General features: G+C 39.1%; 1 long non-coding RNA gene across 1 annotated transcript; it reads left to right on the top strand.

The window, feature by feature from the left end:
• Positions 1-1,255: 1,255 nt before the first annotated feature.
• On the top strand, positions 1,256-12,057 carry LOC108494194. Its single transcript, XR_001873765.1, has 4 exons — positions 1,256-1,293; positions 2,546-2,680; positions 4,716-4,781; positions 11,762-12,057. It is a non-coding gene; the product is annotated as an uncharacterized LOC108494194 (long non-coding RNA).
• The last annotated feature ends 7,934 nt before the right edge of the window (positions 12,058-19,991 follow it).

A 19,991-nucleotide genomic window follows, 5' to 3' on the forward strand; every position in this document is an offset into this window, starting at 1 on the left:
CTCAGTGTGTTAGTTTTGGTTGGGGTAGAGTAAATTTTCTTTAGTGACTAGCATGGGGCTGGGTTTTGGATTTGTGCTGAAAATGGTGTTGATAATAAAGGCATGTTTTTCTTATTGCTCAGCAGTTTTTGCAGAGCATCAAGGCTTTTTCTGCTTTTCACATTGCCATGCTGGTGAGGAGGCTGGGGGTACATCCTGCTTTTGGCTGGAGTAGAGTTAATTTCTTCTCAGTAGCTGGTGCAATGCTGTATTTTGGATTCAGAATGAGATCATACTGATATTTTGGTTTTTGCTAAGTCATGTTTACCCTAAGTCAAGGAGTTAATTTTTTGGTTAGTTTTTGTTTGTTTGTTGTTTGTTGGTTTTGGTTTTGTTTTGTTTTGGGGGGTTTTTGGGGGTTTTCTTTTGGGTTTTTTTTTGTGTCTCATGGTCTGCCAGTAAGAAGGTACACAAAAGAAACTGAGAAGGAGCGTAGCTGAGACAGGTGACCCAAACTGGCCAAAGAGTTATTCCACACCACAGAGCATCATTCTTGGTTTATAAACTGGGGGCTGATCTGGGTTCAAGAATGGGGATCTGGCATCGGTTAGTGGGTGATGAGCAATTGTATTGTGCATTGCTTGTTTGTTTTTTCTTTCCTTAGTATAATAGTAATAATAGTAATAACAGCAACAAGAACGATGTTATTATTACTACTACTGTTACTATGATTTTCACTAAAATATAATTATAATATAGTTATAATATAGTTATTATTATTGTATTTTACTTTGTTTTCAATTATTAAATGATCAAATTATTAATTATTAGACTTTTAACTCTCCTTCCCATTCCACTGGTGTCTGGGGAAAGAGAAGGGGTTGAGCGAGCAGCTGTGTGGTGCTTAATTTCCAGCTAGGAAGAGCTCAATGAGGCATTGTCCATAATTTGTCGTTGGTCCTGGATAACTGGGGAGGTCCTAGATGACTGGAGGTCAGCCCCTTCTCTGAGGCAGCTTGCGATATGATGAGAAGACGTAGTCTTTAGCTGTGCCAGGGGAGGTTTAGGTTGGACATTAAGAGGAATTTTTTCAGAAAGAATGATTAGACATTGGAATGGACTGCTCTGGAAAGTGGTGGGGTTACCATTCCTAGAGGTGTTTAAGGAAAGACTGGACATGGCACTTAGTTCCATGGTGGTGTTAGGTCATAGGTTGGACTTGATGATTTCAGAGGTCTTTTCCAACCCAATTGATTCTGTGATTCTGTCATTCTGAGGGGACCTTTGGGGTTACAGCATTTGTCTTCCCAGCAAGTAGGTGTTCACCCATCCTCAGGAAAGCATGGCTCCATCATCATGGCAATGGTGACTTTGAAAGATAAACGCCCTAACTCCAAACATGTCCCCCTTCTCTTCCTTCTCCCATGCTTTTTGTCATAGTGAGTGCAATGTTATATTGTTCAGCATATCCCTTTGGGCAGTTGAGGTCTGCTGTCCTGGCTGGGTCTACTTCCCATTATCCATGCAACCCCAGCCCAAATAGCACCAGGGAAAGCTGGCCACTGCCTACCCGAAGACCAGGTAGGTGCCTGGGTAGTCTTGCCCCACTGCAAGAACCAGCACAGCACAGAGGTCCATCTCTTGCTGCCTTGCCTGTTATCTTTATTTTATGTGTCTTTACTAAGGCTGAGTTTCCTAGAAGAAGGAAAGACTCTGAGTAACAGACAAGACAATGTATTAGTGATACTGTGGGATATGGAGATGTGATACCCAGCTCTACCTTGAGCTCAAAGACTGAAGTTTACCTGAAACCTAAAGAGGTCATTTGCAAACCCTGACTGTTCTGACAGGACAGAGTAGGCTCACAGAAGGTCTTACTTTGGTGAATTTGAATTGCTTTGAATTGCCAATAGGCACTGGAGCCAATAATAAAATGCCAGGTGGAATCTTTACTGTGCAAAGAACCATTTTATTATCAGCTATACATAGAGTCACAGGAAAAACTTGTGTGATAAGCACTTTTGTATTTCTGGGTGGAAGGTTGGTTGTGCTATCTTTTTTATAAATCTGGTGAGAACATGATGACAGGGATAAAAAGAATCCAGGCAATGAAAGCTTTTTCAGGAGTTGGTACAGCTGAGTAAGAGTTGCAGCTTCATCAATTATAGTTTTACAGTGTTAGCAAAGATGAAGGAAAATTTCCTTTCTTATTTCTTATAACTTGTTTGTTGTCGGATAAATACATTTTAGTTCTGATTCATTTGTCAGATCCTGGAGATTCCTTGGTTCTGAAGCTGTACTAGGTCTTCATTAGGACAGGTATTAACCAAAATGCTCTGTAATTTAGCTGTGTGCACAAAAAAGCAATTTTTTTTTTGTTCTTTCTCTTACCTTCTTCTCTAATCTGCTTCTCACTCCAAGTTCTCAGCAGATAAATATCATTAACTTGATGTCCATCACAGGAGTTTCCTCGGCAGATGTTGCTCTTCTCTGTGGAGTCAGTTTTTGTTACCATTTTTACTGGCAGATTCGAAATTTCATGTGTGGAATTTGTATCTATTTTCAGATTCACCAACACTTGCTGATGATTGCATGCACTTCATCATGTATATACTTTAAATTCATTGTGCAAAGGCTTGTCCTCTCAGCTGACCTCTTGCTGCGTTCACAGGAAGTAAGATACAGCTGTCATGAAACATTGGTAAGCAAAACCTGCTACTCTGCAGGGATAGATGTGCATTGTGCAATGCAAATTCAATATAAGCATTATTATTTTTCATGCCAAGTATCTGTTTATGGCTGTTTATGAAAAAGCCAATCCAATCAGCATGTTAGAGTATACAGAACAACTTCATTCTCATTGGCATTGGTAAAAGGAACGACACACTGAAAATTCCAGTTCTGCTTTGGAACTGCCTAAATGCAATAGCTTTATAATATTGTATGACTAAAAGAAAGATAATCCTCTGAGTGCAATGTAAAGTGATTCAAAGCCCAGCACCCAAAGAGTTTTAACAAGGGACCAATTAAGTGCCTTTGATCATCAGATCTGAATGTTCATGAAAGAGAATGTAAAATAAGTAGATTGAAGAACATAGCCATAAATGCTTTTGTGATTTAGATAAATTTGTTTTAAAACCATAAGTAAAAGTTGAACTTGATGGAAAATGATTGCTAGTCTGTCTAGAGGCATCATGATGAGAAAACATGCTGTTCTGAGAACACCTAGAAAAGAAATATATGCAACCTTTAGTCTGGAGATAGAAGGAAAGATTCTGCTTATGTTAACAGCTGCAAAACAGCTCTGCAGGAAACATGATAAAACACAAATGAACCAAGAGAGAAATAAATAGATGAGCATTGTGCAAAATAAATGGGATTTCATTCTGAAAAATTAGTTCTGAGAACAGTAGAAATGGCAAACATGTCCACTATGGCTTTGTGTCTTGTGATTGAATTCACATCTGCATCAGACACACAAAATAGCATATACAGAACAACCTTTGCTTACCAATTTACTACTTCATGACTACTGTCTCCAATTACTAGTTTTTCTATTGCTAAGTAATCAAACCATCACAAGGAAATAGAGGAGGGGAAAATTATTTTGTTAAGGTCTACCAGAATGCCCACAAGGACTGGAGAATCTTTGTCAGGATGAAGAGCAAGTCTGCACAAGACATATTCCCTAAACATACAATATGAGCCTATTGTGAGTTTAGTTATAATACCAGCACAGGTATTGGAGGCCATAATTGTTTGCATTGACTTTTTTCTTTGCAAGAGAATGGGCTTCCAGTTAAGTTAACACTTGATTATGTTCTACAATATAAACGTTTATCAATGGATTACTCAAAGCTAGTAGGAACTGCCAGTATTGCACTTGATTCCATATGGCCAGTGGTGCCCTAAAAACAACTGCCATTATTTTGGCAATATCACATGTATTAATGAAGTGTTCAATTCTTTGTTGTCTTTCCATGTACAACTGGTCATTCCAATTCAGGGTGCAAGGAAAGGGGACCTAGATTCCTACAAAATGGCAATATTGATATCTTCAGTGAGTCAACACTAGTGTAATGTCTAAATGTGAAGTGAGTCATCATAAATTAAGCTGCAAATTTATAATACTAAGTTGGTCTAAAATAGTGCATTGACTTCAGTGGTGCTGCTATTTCATTTACAGCAGCTGAGAACCTGTACAATGGTCTTTGGTTTAAAAGATATACTTCTTCTTGAAGTATATGACAAAATTTAATTTATTCTATTCTATCCTTGGTAATTGTTTGTGTAATATATAGTAAACCTTGTTATTTCTTTGAAAGTCTTTGCTTTCAGTGGTACTGTGAAAAATTCATAGTTGCTTCACTGAACTGCCATCATACTGTCATGACAATAACGCAACTGCCATTGATTACTGATATTTTACACATAGTCTTACTCTCGCTCCTCTCTACAATCCAGGTTCCTTTTCCGTTGATTTAAACCAAGCCAGTTGCAGAACTGACATTGTCTTCAAAGACAGCTCCATCAGTCTCCAACTATAACAACAATAACATCTTTAAATTATACTGAAGCTTTGCTTTCAAAATGGCTTTTACAGTGAAAGCATCTCTCCTCTCTGTACTGCACTGCTTGCATGTTTATGACAGTCTGACTGTAACTGCGAGAGAAATAATTTAGATTTAAAAGCTATTAGTCTCAGATGTACAATTGAATTTTAGTCTTCATTACAGAAGCCATGGAAGACTGAAGAATAGGGGACAAGGTCGGAGATGTCCAAGGAGCAGTAAGAGGAAAAGGTGATTATCCTGGCAAAAGCCCACAGGTGCATTGCCTTGTTTGAGTTGTCTGACTGGGGAAAAGCTACATCTTTAAGGAATGCTGCTGTCCTTTTAGAGGTATTGTGTGGAGGCAAATGCCAGGGAGATTTATGTGGTTCATTCTCTGACCTGTGATAATGCATCATTAGAGCCCTCCGCGTTTTCCACCTTTGTGAACAAAGACTCATAACAGGGACGATTATGAAAAAAAGAAGAGGAGAAGCTGCAGCAGTGGCAGGAGGGGAAGCGAGGCTCAGGAGGGGAAGCGAGGCTCAGGCACACAGAACTTCATTTAGAAGTTGAACAGAGATATGTTTTTTGCATTGCACCTTCATTTCACTTTATTCTAAGGACTCCATCCTTCCCTGCTTATCTGTCCAAAGGTCAGTCTCCTTGACAGAATTAGAACACAACACAAAGCCAAAACACACATCCCCCCTCTCCCCCAGTTGCCCTTCTCATTTAACCCTTCACTTTCTTGGTGGACATTATAATAAATGTAAGGGCATAAAAAACTTATAAGGAGAGCTGAGGTCACTCATGATCTTTGGTGAGAGCTCTATTGGGTCCTCTGAAGTGAAATGATAACAGCAAAAACTATTTCATGGCCCTGCGTACCTTTGCTTTTATCCTGACCCCAGGCAATCTTTTTATTTAGCTTGCTGAAATGCAGGACTACTGCTCTAGCTGACTGACTGGGGAATAAGTTTATATGTATTTAACCAAACCAGACTAGCATCCCCTCTTCTCTGGCCATGGATGGATATGGATTCAAGCAGTTGTAATGCTTTTCTGAGAACATTACCAAGACATTTTAATCACGGCTTACTGCACTGGTAGATTAGTACCCAAATGCAGTGACCTTCTTTCTGCCGTGGACATGAACATGCCAGAAAACCAAACTGTACTATTCTTTGTCTTGATTCAATAAATTAGGATTAAATAAACAAGAGAGACAAGTGTGATGTACTTTGAAAATCTGAGTGCACCTGTTTTGTAGTGGAAAATTGAATGTTCTTTTTTTTTCTTCCATAAAAACGCTCCTGCCTGTGTTTGTCTCTTAGGGGATGACACTATAACCAGAATTTATGCATGGCTTCCTGCATATTTTGCATTTGGAGGTTGTTAAGAAACAAAACAACAAAAAAAAAATTGGTCTACATTAGGAGGTATTAGAATACATTAATCTGACTGTCTATTCCTCTACTGCACTGAGGTCTGATTTCACGAATGTGCACAAGAAAGTGAATTGTAGGGGAGCAGAATTATGGAGGGAAGAGCTACCTGAAAGCCTTACAACCATATTTAAAAACAACCATCATCCTGAAGTGCTATGGCTGAATGCTTCATTCCTGGGCACTGTTGTTTTGGCACTTCCATTGAGGAAAAGTAAGCATCAGATACACATCAAACTACTTGTGATCTGTATCCACTTTGTGTTAGTCTGTGTGGATACATAGTAAGAAAGGGGGGGGTGTCTGATCTTGAAATAGAATATCAACTTCTCAAACCAAGAATGTTTCAGAATATGCAGCCCAGGCTTTTCTCAATTTTACTTCCTTGTGCATACAGAATGAGACGTTTTACAACATGGTGGGGTTTATGGCAGCATACATCAACAGATATAAAAGTGTGCATACCTTCAGGCATCTCTGCCTTCTTCCGTGTCTTGGAAATGGTCAGAGAAGCATCTTCCACCTTTGTGGAGAGGTGCAAGTGCATCAGTTATCCTTTTCTGCAGGGAAAAGGTGGTGAGTTGGATATATTTTGTCATGTTCCACCTGTTAGGAGCTGGTTTCCATCAGCAGTACTGTATTACAAATCGAGACTATCTGTTTTTATTATCTAACATGTCAACATCCAGACAGGAGCAGCAACATGATGCTTACTTTCCATATTTAGGAGACTCTATTTCCACATATGCAAGTAACCAGCTAGTGTCAGAGGCAGTGGCATGTTCTGCACATGTTCACAATCAGATTTGAAGTAGGGACCATTGTGATCCAAAAAGAAATAGCTTTGCATGGTAAGCAAATGAGAAAGCCTCTGTATCTTTGAGCTTTTTTGAGTGTTTGCTAGGGTAATCTCGCCTGTTGATTACTCTTTGAATACTTCTGATGATGTGGAAAATAAATCATTCACAACAAACAAGAAAAACAACCAAGCAACATAAAAAGGTGAGGCATAACAGATGTTTTGCTTAAGCATGGTTGTATAATACTTGCATAAAAATGAAAGTGTTTTATTTCTCTCATGTCCTGAAAGGCATGTGGTAAAAATAATTTTATTACTAGCAGGTGTCTTCCTCAGGTGGTCAGGTAAAAAATTAAAAATATTTTTATAATGGTTATAAACGATTCTACATTATCTTAATTGCGTATAGTCAAAATCAAGATAGTACAGAAGTATTTGATGCACAAGAGAAGGGCAAGGCAAAAAAATTGCAGTTTGTACAGTTTTGTTCTGTGTATTAAATTCGATGAAAGCACCTCTGCAGGTAGAAAGCTGTAGTTGCCTTCAAAAGAATGTATTTTTATGTGATTCCTTTTATGAAACAGCAACTGTAATTCCAGCACTTCACTTATGACATCCTTGACTCAGCTAAGTGCTTAAGCATCAGGCTAAGTTTAGGTCCCACTGAGATAACTTACTTGTGTAAAGGTCTTTACGCAACAGAACAACAAGATGGCAAGAGCAAAATAATTTAGGAAAAAAGTGCAAAATGCACTAGATGCTAGTGATATAGGTGATAGGTGAGAAGGAAAAATGAAGCTTTTCATTTGACAGCTTCAGTGGTGTGTAACTGTTTTAGGAAGAAGTTTCATGAAATATATGGGAAATTTATCTAGAACATTACCTGGAGAAGTAAATTTGAAAGTGACTAAGTCAAAGGAAGTGAATGTATTATTTCTGAGGAGAGATTGAGTAGATGGAGACAAGGCAGAGGACATCAGATTAATGAGAACAGTGATCATTGTGTGTGGAGGACAAAAGAGAGAGATGCAGAGGGATTGCATCACACACAAATAATCAATTGCTGTGTTTGTACTGTCAAACTGAAAATATTGCTACTTTATAGGGGTGGATACTCAGGGTATCCTCTACTGATGAAGTATTGTAACTTTCTATGTAAGGCAGCTTTAACATGTACACTAATCTCCAACCACTCACCGTTCAAGCAACATCAAATTGTAACCACACATATGTGCCAAATTGACCCTGCTTCCTCTTGCTTCACCATTGACAGTTCCCCAAAAGAACATATCTTCTCCCTTCAGAGCAACTCACTTGCACAAGGTTTGGTATGGTCTTACTGGAAATAGCAAGCAATGTAACAGGTGTAAGAAAAGGAGATTCATTCTAGAAGATCTTAGAGAGTTATGAGATTTTTACCTGTTCTTCAGAAAGGAGTAAGATCTGCTTTTTGGGTAACATAAGCCACCTTCATTCTGCTTCACATTTCTTCTTTGTGTTGCTGTGAGAGCTCCATAAAACTGAAGTCAGTCATTTCCAAGACAGGAAATGTCTGACAGTGCCTGATGAGCAGCAGAATCAGAGATGGATCCATTTCTCTGTCCTGATCAACACACCCCACTGCTATCTGACTGTCCATTACAGTGTTAATGCCAAATTTTTGCTTCAGTATTACAGAGCATCAGCTCTAAGTGGGTCATACCCAGGGGTCCTGTTTACCTGACTGATCCTTTTATTAAGAACGGGAGATGTAATATGTAGTGTCAGGAGTAAATTACACTCACCCCTTAGAATCACACTTGTTGATCCTATAAATACTCCATGCATAGGTAAACCTTGGTGCACTTCCAAAGCCTGGTGCTGATGTATTGACTCTTCAGAACTTTTCAATGTAAAAACAACTTGGAAAATGTTTTGAGATGTACAATGAAGTGTAGCAAGAGTTTAAAAAATTTTGTCATCAGGTTGCAAGATATCCTTCCATAAGTCACGACTATCCACTTCTCACGCACAAGGGTCAACCAAGTTTTCTAACAATGTACACTAGGATGATAGTGGATCTAGGACTCTGCACTCACCGCTTTCACTTCCAGTGAAAGCAAAACTTCCTCCTTGTGCAGTGCTGGAAAGCCTTGCAAAAGAGAAATATGTGTTTAAACTCCTTTAGATGATGTGAAATTCACGTGGTTGTTCATACAGTTCCAGAATTAAAAAATCATATCCAGGTAATCAGAGGTTAGAAAATAACGCTCCAAGAATTCCTACTGCAAATCTTGACATTAAACCAATCTTACCCTTGTCTTGCCACTTGAATCATTTATTTAAGCGGTGATAATAAAAGGTGTCAGCAATTCAGTTGTAAGCTCTTGAAGATTTCTGTGCGCATTGACCTTTAAGTGTTTGCATCTTGACAGGTGAGCTGTTCTTAACGTCCCCTATGAGATATGGTGGGGGCAAGGGGTCAGGCATGCTAATGATAAAATTACCATTTACCTTTTACCTCACCAGTCTCAGTACCTGACATTATAAATGTAGGTAACCTTTCACCTGAAGGATCTCTTTCTTCTGCACTGCTAAGGATTATGCAGAAATGAATGTGCTTGCAGCTGCAGAAGAGGTATCAGTCATGAATAAAAGGGGCTTTTGGTGATCTTTCCCTTTAATTTTCATTTTTATTGTTTTTTGAATTATATTTTTGGAAAAAAGCATGAAGAGTTTTGTCCTGTTTTATTTTAAGTGATGATAATCTGGCTATTTCTATTCTAGCATGCTAAATCTATTCGAGATTATTCTGTTCTTTCTTATTAAGATGAAAACATTATTTGTTAATTGATTAATACAACTGATATCACAATAGTCAATAAGGTTTCTTTCAGGTATAAGTGGCCACATTAATGAGACCATATTGATGATCTTCATTGTTTGCCATAGCCCAGCAGAGTCAACTCATTCACCTTTGCATCCTGATCCAAGTTTTCCCATGCTTCCCCAATTTTCTGACTTTGGTCAATATCCCTCTCCCAAAGGCAATACAATTCAATCTGTGGTAATGGGTACATAACAGCTTTGGAGATAACAGTATGAGTCTGAAGACTGTATAAGGACTGCTGATCTCCCATCCACCTACGACGTGCCTGATTGCTCAGAAGTAAACACTTAGACAATATGATATACTGTGAAGATTAAATAACAAGAGTGGGGAGTATTTACTTTTCCCCATAAAAAATATTTCATATTTCTAAAAGTGATGCATATTGTGGATAGAACAACTAGCATGTCTTGGAGAAATATTAAAGATGGTGCTAGGTGCAGAGCCTGCATTTGGCTGATTCATGGGCAGGTGATTCATATCCTGATTTGAAATATGTATCTTTCTTGCCAGATTTAAAGCATATGAGGGTGGAAAACATGAAGAGACAGACACAGAAAATCAGATTCAGTTCCCTTCACTGATCAAGAGTCAAATGATCACAAGCTTAAGTAGAATTACCTCCCTGAAGAACAGCCCCTTTCTGATAAATGCAGTCATGTAACTGCTAGGGCATAAATCGTGCAAATTGAAGACTATAATTCAAATATAAATCTTTATATTAAGTTTAGTGAAATTTGGTATTGTGTGAACATAATTCATATCCATGAATCTTCAGGCACAAATCTTGTTGCATTTTATTCATGTAATAAGGATATACATTTTGCAAAAGTTTCATTCAGCGAATATCGACCTTAATGAAATTGTACTCTGGGAAGTCTATAAAAATTGTTTCATCTCCTTCATATTGGAAAAACCTGAGTAGACCTGTTTCTAGTTTTATCTGTTCATGTACACACACAGAGTTCAAGCATCTTATAAGTGAAAGGCACAACTTCATTACCTTATTAAGTTGGCAGAGTAAGGAAAAGGTTTGACTGGTACATATTGAAAGGACAGAGAGGTTACAATGCTGAAAAAAAAAAACAAACCACAGAAGAAATATTGTCCCTTCTAGAAAAGTGTATAACTCTTCTTTCACATCAGCCTGCGCTGCTTCTGCCATCAGGGAGTTTGTGAAGTAGCGAAGCAGAACAGAAAGCACAGGAAAAGCCTTCCTCTGGGAAGCTTGTACTCAAATCAAACGTGTTGAAAGGACACAGACAGGGATGTCATTCAGGCTGAATAGCCTGACAGAGTTATTTCCAGGCTTATCAGATCATGTTCCACTTGTCTGAATACTCTTGTTTTACTTCTGTGCATCAACATGAACTCAGCCCCCAGCATCAAAACGAGATTCATTTCCACAGTAGAAAGGGTTCAACTGTGCTTTTCAGCAGGTTTCCCTTCTACTCCTCTGCCCATCTTTCTCCTGAAATGGATTTCTTCTTTTACATTCATACTCTGAATTTACAGTGGTGTAACTATTTTCTAGTAATGGTTTAGACCACAGAGGCACACACAGTATTGTAGAGATATGTAGGAATTTTAATAACAATATGAAAGGTTGCAGGGACTCCATAGATGTCATAGAAGTTGCTGGCAACATCTATAAATAGATTTTACAGATTATTATGTAGTCCCATCCACTGATCTATTTCTCTGGGACCGGGACTAATATTCTATGCTTCTGCAAATTGTCAAGCACATAATATCAAATATATCGAGGTGAAAAGAGGATCCTGCCAGTAAAATATTTATTTTCCCTCCTTCAGACTGCAGCACATTGAAGGATTAGCATAGGCCAGGCTCAGCTGGGCAGTCAGTTTCTGATTCTGAGTTAGAAAACAGGAGTACTGTGAGCACTTATGGGGCAAATTCCTACATTGACAGAGAACACACATTTAGCCCTCACAAAACCTGCAGTGTTTCTCAGCATGGATTAACATGATCTTTGCAATATCATGCCAGTAAAATCCCTCAAATACTGGATTATGCTCTGTCTCATCCCCTTTGTGTTCATTGAATATATATGGTGCTAACTGGCTTCAAGGAGTCTTTCTTCTGATTTCCCCAGGGGTATCCACTGAAGGTTTGATCCTGCAATACACTGAATATGCTGAACATTTGAGGAAGGCAGAGGAATTTGAGAGCGTGGAGGTATCTCCTGGCTACAGACATGAAGAAATGTGTTGCACCAGCTATGTCTTGTGCACCTTTGTGCAAAATCTTTTCAGGACAGCAAGAGCAAGACAAAACAGTGGCACTTCAAAAAAAAAAGAAAAGATAAAAAGAAGTCTAGTAAGAAACGCTTCCTGGAGATCTGGAGGGAAATCTTACCATCATCCCCAGTATTCAAAGATTGCTCTATTCTGGGTAAATACTGAAATTACCTTCAGAGAAAGACTTCAGTGAACTCTAGATCTACCACTTATACCTAACACTATTCCATGACATCTTGCTATGCTTTATACGCCACCAAGCACATGGAAATTGTTACAAATCAATACATGGGTTTGTTTTTTATAAGTATCTGTAGCAGAAAGGATTTATTTAAATGGAAAAATGTGTATTTCATGTGATCACTTTCCAGATTTCTCATTATTGGTAAAGCTTAATCAGGGGATGAGTTAAATTTCTTACTTACGGCATAGTATGCTGTGCAAATATTTCCTAAATGCAAAAGAACTGCATGTGTATATGTGTGTGTACACATACACATAGATATGCAAATAAGTATGCAGGTATAATGTACATATATGTAAGCACATGGAAGTGCATATCCTTAGCAGCAACACAAAGAATCAATGCGTATTACAATTAAATGAAGTATGTAATTTCTGAGTTAAGATCAAGACCTGGGAAAGGAAATCTGTGTACAGGGCTGGCAATCCTCTGGGGAAAAAGCCGGGAGAGTTGATACCTAAAAGGTTCATTCACTGCTTCTTTCTTCTCTGGAAATGCTGAATGAGAAACTCAGGTGCAGCATTTCCAAAAGCCTGGCCTAAGAGTGCTCCTGCCTGTCAAGGAATGTAATGGGAAAAGACTTTCAGCTTTCATGCAAACTCTGCTCCTTCATCCAGCCTTACTTCAACTGCTGGGAAGAAAGATGTGAAGGTCCTGGGATGACTGTGATATCTGTGAGCAGAATCGTTTTCCTAACTGGATGAAAAACATTTTCTTCTAATGAGAAAACCTGGAAAACAGCTGAAATCCCAGAGGTTTTAAATCTCCATGGTTATCTTCTTATGTATTTCCACTGAAGAATGTAGTGGGAGTCAGGGCTATCTGTGAGGACATAGTGTTGCTATCTCTAATTAGACATTATAATTTCTTCTGGACTGGAAGCTTTCCCATGCCTTATTAGATTTATTAATGTGTGTTTATAGTACTGCAGTTGTATTTTGATGATTTTAAGTCGTCTGAGACTGAAAGGGAATAAGATGATATTTCTACTATAATTTGTTCTGCATAAGGCCTGTTTCCTTTAATACTGAATTCCATTCTCCATTTGTGCAGCTACTGGACCAAATCAGCTCGTGCCAACAGGCACACTCTGCTAACAACTCAAGAAGTTTCACCAGTTGACACCAGCTAAGAATTTGGCTCCACAATTTGAGGGAGGGAGAGACAAAAATAAAAGAAGTATTATCGTGTCAAAATATATTTTCAGTTCCATCAGACCAAGTCTAGAGTAAGTTCATGTAAAGCAAGGAATTTTTTTAAATTTTCTTTGGTGTAACAGAAAAGAGTTTGTCCCTGAGCATTTATGCCTTTGAAAAAATCTCAGTCAAGCAGAAAACACTTTTTAGACAGTCTCTGAGATGCTAATGAAACCCAGAGCAACCCACTGATCTGCAAAGTACCTCCTTTAATGAATTTACACACACACATATGTGCATGTGTATGTATATATATACACACAGTGTAACTGGGGAAAAAAAAACCCTAAGCAAAAGAAAAAACCTCAAGACGAGATACAGTACCCTTTAAGTACAGAGCTGTTTAAAATATCAATCTCCTTATTGTAATTTGATGTGTGAAATTCAGGCACGCATTTACAATTCAGATCCCATTCCTTAGGGATTCCCATTTAGGGCCTGTTCGTATGATTTATTTAGTGCCTTTCTTCACTTACTTACGCTTGAGATCGTTAGGTATAATGCACATATATGCACAGGGATAAAATGTTTATCATCATTACTTCAATGAAGTCATTTGCCATCCTTGACACCCTCTAATGTCCCAAGTGCTTCAACCCACTGGCTCATTTGCCCAGCTTTGCTCTCTCTTCAGTTTTTCATCTCAAATTCTCCATGTGTTCTCTTCATCAATCACTGATGTTTAGTCGGTAGCAGGAGGGAAGACAGCAGAATAATTATCCAAATATAACAAAAGAAGGTCCCCTTTGTGATGCAAGAGGGACAGGGAGGGGGGAGGGGGAACAGAGGAAGCATGAGTGTGGATTTCATGCTTCTTTGAAAACATTAATGATGTTTAATGGAAGCCAAAGAACCCACTGGAAGTCATCATGGTCTCACAACTGTGTCCCACATAGCTATGCCGAGGACATGGTTTCCCCCCCCCCAGTGTCCTCTTTCTGCTCTGCCTCTCATTGCCCCAGGTTGCCAGCATTTCACCACCACTGATGTTTGCAGTCAGGAACCACTTCGAATGTACCCTTTTGGGTCTATTTTTCAAAAAACTAGGATCCAAATCACTGTGCTCTGACTACATTCACCTAATTGGCCCTTGTTTTCGATGACATTCATGGAGTGGGGATGAACAAATTGAAGATGAAAGGGTGGGCTAGTGTGGGGGCAGGGGGAAGTTAGCATGGCCTGGGGCACAGTGTCATACACAACTGGGGAGAGGCGAGGAGGGTGCAGGGTCCCCAGGTGGCTGTGTGCAAGGTGACTTTTTCACTTTCAAAGAAGATTGGTCTTTCACATTTCTCTGCCCCCCTAGTACAGACACCAGCTGCAAGATGGTATTTCTCTGTGACATGAAAGCAGGAATATACAAAAAGCCTTGTAGAGTCTAGTGCTAGGGAGACAGATCCTAGAGATGTTCATGCTCAGGAAAATGTTTTTAGGGGTGCTTCAGAGCTCAGTGAAATGGTGATTGCCAATGTGTGCTAGATCTGGGAAAAGACAGCTTGGTGCATTGTTTGGTCAAATGCTGTATATGCTACTGTGGGTTGGCCTAGTTAGGACTCTAGAAAAATGAGATCGATAAAATGATAGCCCAGAGTTGGCACAAATTAAAACAGAAAATTCTCATGTAGACCACAAAACCAACACAGAGCAAAAAGCAATCCTCTTGAAACAGAATCAAACAACACAAGATGGAAATGAACAACCATTCACCTACTTATTTTTCTCAGTGAGTCCATGCAGGACTTTGATCGTTTACTCAATCATTAATATTTGCCACACTCAAAATTCAGTCAGAGTGACAAATACCAGAAAGGAAACTCAGGGTTTCTGAATGATACCTGACATTTCCAAGCCCCAGCAAAAGCTTTGTTTTACTTTCAGTGCACCCTTCTCCCTTTTCCTAAATATGAAGAACTTTGTTTGCTGCACACCTAGTGGAGGGGACTGACATAATCAGGGAAACATATTACAGAGAAAATTAATGTGGTTTACATCAGAAACACAGTAGCAGTGATTGTCTTTGATTAAAACAGGAAACTCTTTCCTCGAATACGTCTACTACACCAGATGATAGAGGCAGATGTCCTACCAGGGAATTCCCAAGCCATTTGTTTGTTCAGTTTTAGGGAAAGAAATGGAAGATGAACTACTGGTACTGGAACCATAGCCAAAATCTATACCTCTACAGAAAACTAAATGTTCTTTTTTTATTTTTTTTTGGGGGGGGGGAGGGGAAATGTATAAGCCTATATATAACCTGGCATACTTTAATCTCCTTCTATTTGAAGTATGTGAGCTAGAGGTCACATCAGGTCACTAATGGACCTTTCCCAGTCTTTTGGGAAAGTCCCAATGGACTTTCTCAATCTTTTTTGAATCCATCTAGCATGTTTGTCTCCACAACATCTAATGGTAATGAGTTCCACAGCTTAATGAGACATTATATGAAAATAAAATAATGGACTTTTCTAGATCTTTGATGGAGATTGGTCATTTCTGCCCATGGGAAAGTGTGAAGAGTGCAGTTTTTCTTAGTCATTTTTCATGCTAAATCTTAGCATGTCAAAACCAAAGTAGACTAGTCAGTCTTTCATGGCTCCTTCTCAGAATTACATATTGGGACATTTTTCTGCTTTTTAGAAATGGTCACTTCCAGTTTAACAAACATTCAACATTCACTCACTCATTTTTCCTGCTAAGTGTTTTAGTGTTTTCTATTTTCTTCTTTCTGAGCCTTCAGGAGGAGATTAGAAAGACTATGCTTGAAGATTATGAAAGAGATAACTTATCATGGCTGCTTTGACCCTTGCAGGTGACAGAGGGTTTGAGCCACAACCTTAGCAAAATTAACAACCTTAACAAAAACCAAGTGATGGTTTTGCTATTTTTTTTCTTATCTGAGATATAAAAACAGTGCACTGTAGCACAGAAATGACACATAAAGCTATGGAGAAAAAGCAGAAAGGAAATTCCTCCAAAGAGGGAATGAATTAACATTCTCTCCAGGGAAATGGATAGAAATGTAAAAATCATAGAGGTAGCGTGTCATCTATGGCATCTATTTTTTGTTAATACTCTTTAAAGCAATACTTGGAATGATTGAAGCACTTATCATTATGTCCACCATGTAATTTGCTCTCCTACATGTCAGGACTGGTAGGCACCAAATAAATAAAGACATTTCATCAAAACCCACTCAGAATGCTACACATGTCCTGGAAATAAAAGGAATTTCCCCATGTTGGTTTGGTTTTTATCTGGTGCAAAATGTCCATCCTGCAGCATTACTTTATTTTCAAACTGGGACTTACATGGCACCTTCATGGCACCTGCTCTGTATCTTTTACTCTCCTGAATGCTTTTCCAAAAACAGGTAGCATGTGTCCAAGGTATCGAAATCATACAAAATCATAACTCACATTTGTTCCGTGTCAGACCCAGATCTTCAGGGTGAAATGTGCCGTGTAAATAAGAGGTAAAGGAACAAAACAGCTCAGAGAGTATTCCTTGTTTGAAGGCTAGGAGCAACATTTACTTTTTCTGAGTGATTGGCTTCACTCCATCCAATTGGTGTAAAACCAATAAAATAGCCCTTGAAAACAGAGCTACTTGGGATAGTATTCCTAGTATTACCTTTAATTATTGGTTTTCCCAGCAACTATGGCATTCATTTAGCTACTTAATTTATGTAGCCAGGAGCAGCTCTAGATATAAACAAAACAAATGTTTGAGGAACTTGGGAGAACATCAGAAGCAGTAGCTTTCCCTTGCAAAGCTGGTTACTGGGCAAAGCCAGAGCCCTGGCAATCCTGCTGTCTTTGGCTCCAGCTGAGCCACAGGAGAGTTGGCAGAACACAGAGAAGTGCTGATGGAGGTGGTGGCAGCTGCATGGCTGATGGGCAGGTGCATGTAGTCTCTCCCTAGAGCAGCAGGCAAGGTTTTTTTTGTGCTGGAGTTCCTGGCTGGGACTGTAGTAGTGACTCGGCCTTGCTCCCAGGACCTTTCCTTACCAGACAGAAATTTTATGTACCAGGTACTTCTGTCTTAAAGAAACACCAATTTTTTCTACCAGTTGCTGCTGGAGGGATCTCAAATCAGCTCTGCCAAGTCCATTTCATACAAGATGCTCCATGCCTCAAAAACTTCACAGTCCAAACATAGGAAGTTAAATAGTCAGAAGCTCCAGACACAAAACTGCAGTCCTGTTTTCTGCACTCCTCATTGTCATAGTATCTTTGCACTGTCTTAATATCGCATTTAGGAACCAGGACATTTTCTTTCCACAAATGTCCCTCCCATATGGTCAGTGAAATGTGATCTCTGTGAAACAAGTTTTCCCCTTTCTTGGGATTCAGAAGTTACTTTTCTGACATGCCAAAAGAATAAATGCAGCCTTGCAGGGCTCCTGGCTGAATCAGGATGTTAATGAGTAGGGAAACAGCAGTGAAGATGATGGCTAACCAATCAATAATGACTGAATTACAGTTTAAAAACTGGATGTGTTAGATAGTTATTAACAGTGTAATTATTCATAAATGTGCCTAATTATTCATAATTATTCAGAAACCTTATTACTTCCCTGATTGTCATAAGTGATCTCCGAGGCCAATTATTATTTGATTATGGCCACAGGACTCTATGTTGGTATTACTTCTTTTGTCCTAGAAAAGTACAGAGAAAGCAAGTGAAGTGAAATTTGTGGAGGATTATCTGCAGTGAGTAGTCCTTTAAGAACAAGAAGTCTGTGATTTGAAAGCCTCTGTTGTCTTTTGTCTTAGCTCTTTCTCCAGATTTCCTTGATTCCTTTATTACAGAAGCTGCTGCTGCTGCCTAATTAGGGTTTTCTTGTTGTAATTGCTGCATTTGATATCTTAATAGTGTTACAGTGAGTGTGAGGGAGGAAGGGGGAAAGGGGCAGAGGGACTATCAATACACATGTTTGTGGAGAAACTGAAAGCTCCCCAGGCTGTATGACTGAGCCAGAAAGGCCCAGGAGCCAAATCCCAGCTAGTTCAGGTATCTTGTAACTCAGGGGGGACCTCTGTCAGATGCAGATATTGTAGTTGCTAGCCCCTGACAATAAGAGTGACAGTGTCTTTCACTTGAAACAAACAGCTGGGCTTGATTAGTCATTTCCACAAAAGCAGGTAAGAAAATTGTATTTAACATTTTCTTAATACACTGATACTTAACAGGAATGTAAACTCAAACCTAACTGCAAGCTTAGTTAAGCGCTGAACCAGATGTAGCCAGGGTGCTGATGCAATCAGACCTTGTCATCAGAAAATCTGGGATTTTTATCAGAAGACACTGCACTAATCAAACAGGAGCGTCAGCTTCTTTCCTCTCTCTTTCCTCCCCTGAAAACATTAGAACCATTATATTGTGGGGCGGCATTAGTCATGTTAAATTAGCATATAGATGAGTTCTGGGGGTAGGAAGGAGGGGGAGATAGGTTATGATAACCTGATGCTGTAATGCAGAAATCTTTTGGCTTATATACCAGGCTCCACAGTGCCCTGAGCTTGTTGCACAGGGGAAAATGCAGTTTCCCAGCAGGGATGTCACCAACTTCTATTGTGTGATTTTACTGACAGTGTTTAATAAGAAAACACACAACCAAGCACTGAAGAATCATGATCCAAGCTCCACAAAATCACCCAATTATCTTAAAAATTGTGAGATTCAAAACCCCATGTTTTTTGGTATTTTTCCTTTTGGTTGTTGAATCAGAAGAGATGGAAATTTCTTTGCACTGACAGCCAAGGTTGTCCTTTTAATGACTGGAGGGGGTATAAAGAAAAGCATTAGACACTGCAAGTGCTGTCAGGACCATTAGCGGCTCAGAACCACTGCAGTGTGAAAAGGACTTCCCAGTTGTGTGGTCATTTCAGCATCCCTTGATCTAGAGTGTAGGTGTCATAGTAGTGGGTTCAAATGGAAGTACTATGGTTCCTCTAACTCTTCTCCAGCCTATTATCACAAAGTCTGTGACCAAATACTATCACACATGTTTGAGTGCTGTCCTCACTTCAGTAGACAAGGCCAGATTCTCATTGTGGTTACAGCTCTGTACCCCTGGAGCTGTTTCACAGGTGGGAGTGGAATCTGGGAAATGATATCCCTGTCCTCTGATGGTATTCTCACAGTTGAAGATACAGCAGAAAATTGTTTCATGCTTAGAGAAGGCTACCAAATGTAAGAAATGTAATAATTTGGCAGCAGTTCAAATGCGTATCTATGTAGCTCTGGATTTCTTAAAATCCCCTGGAAAATTTAACGATGGTTATTAATTCTTTTCATCAGTATATGTGGTATAAACAGTTAGATACTGGTAACACCCTTCTTTTGCAACATTCTCTATTATTTCTGTGATAGGGAATAGAAACATGCAGCAGAAATATATGTACAGGGTGCAATCACTTCTGAGCCCCACTTTTTGAAATTAGAACTATTTTTGGTCTTTTGTGAAGGCTTCAATACATGGCAGTTAAGTCTCAAATAGCACAAGTTGCTGTTCTCAACAGTAACATGAGATGAATGTACTTGATTTTTCAAGGTATCTCTGTGTAGGAATAAGAGTTTTGTGAGATGTATGTTTATGGTCTGTATTCTTGCAAAAAGTACAGAGGAACAGAAGGTCTCTGT

The sequence above is a fragment of the Lepidothrix coronata genome, unplaced genomic scaffold (genome assembly GCF_001604755.1).
Source record: "Lepidothrix coronata isolate B3197 unplaced genomic scaffold, Lepidothrix_coronata-1.0 Scaffold23, whole genome shotgun sequence".
NCBI classification, from domain to species: domain Eukaryota; kingdom Metazoa; phylum Chordata; class Aves; order Passeriformes; family Pipridae; genus Lepidothrix; species Lepidothrix coronata.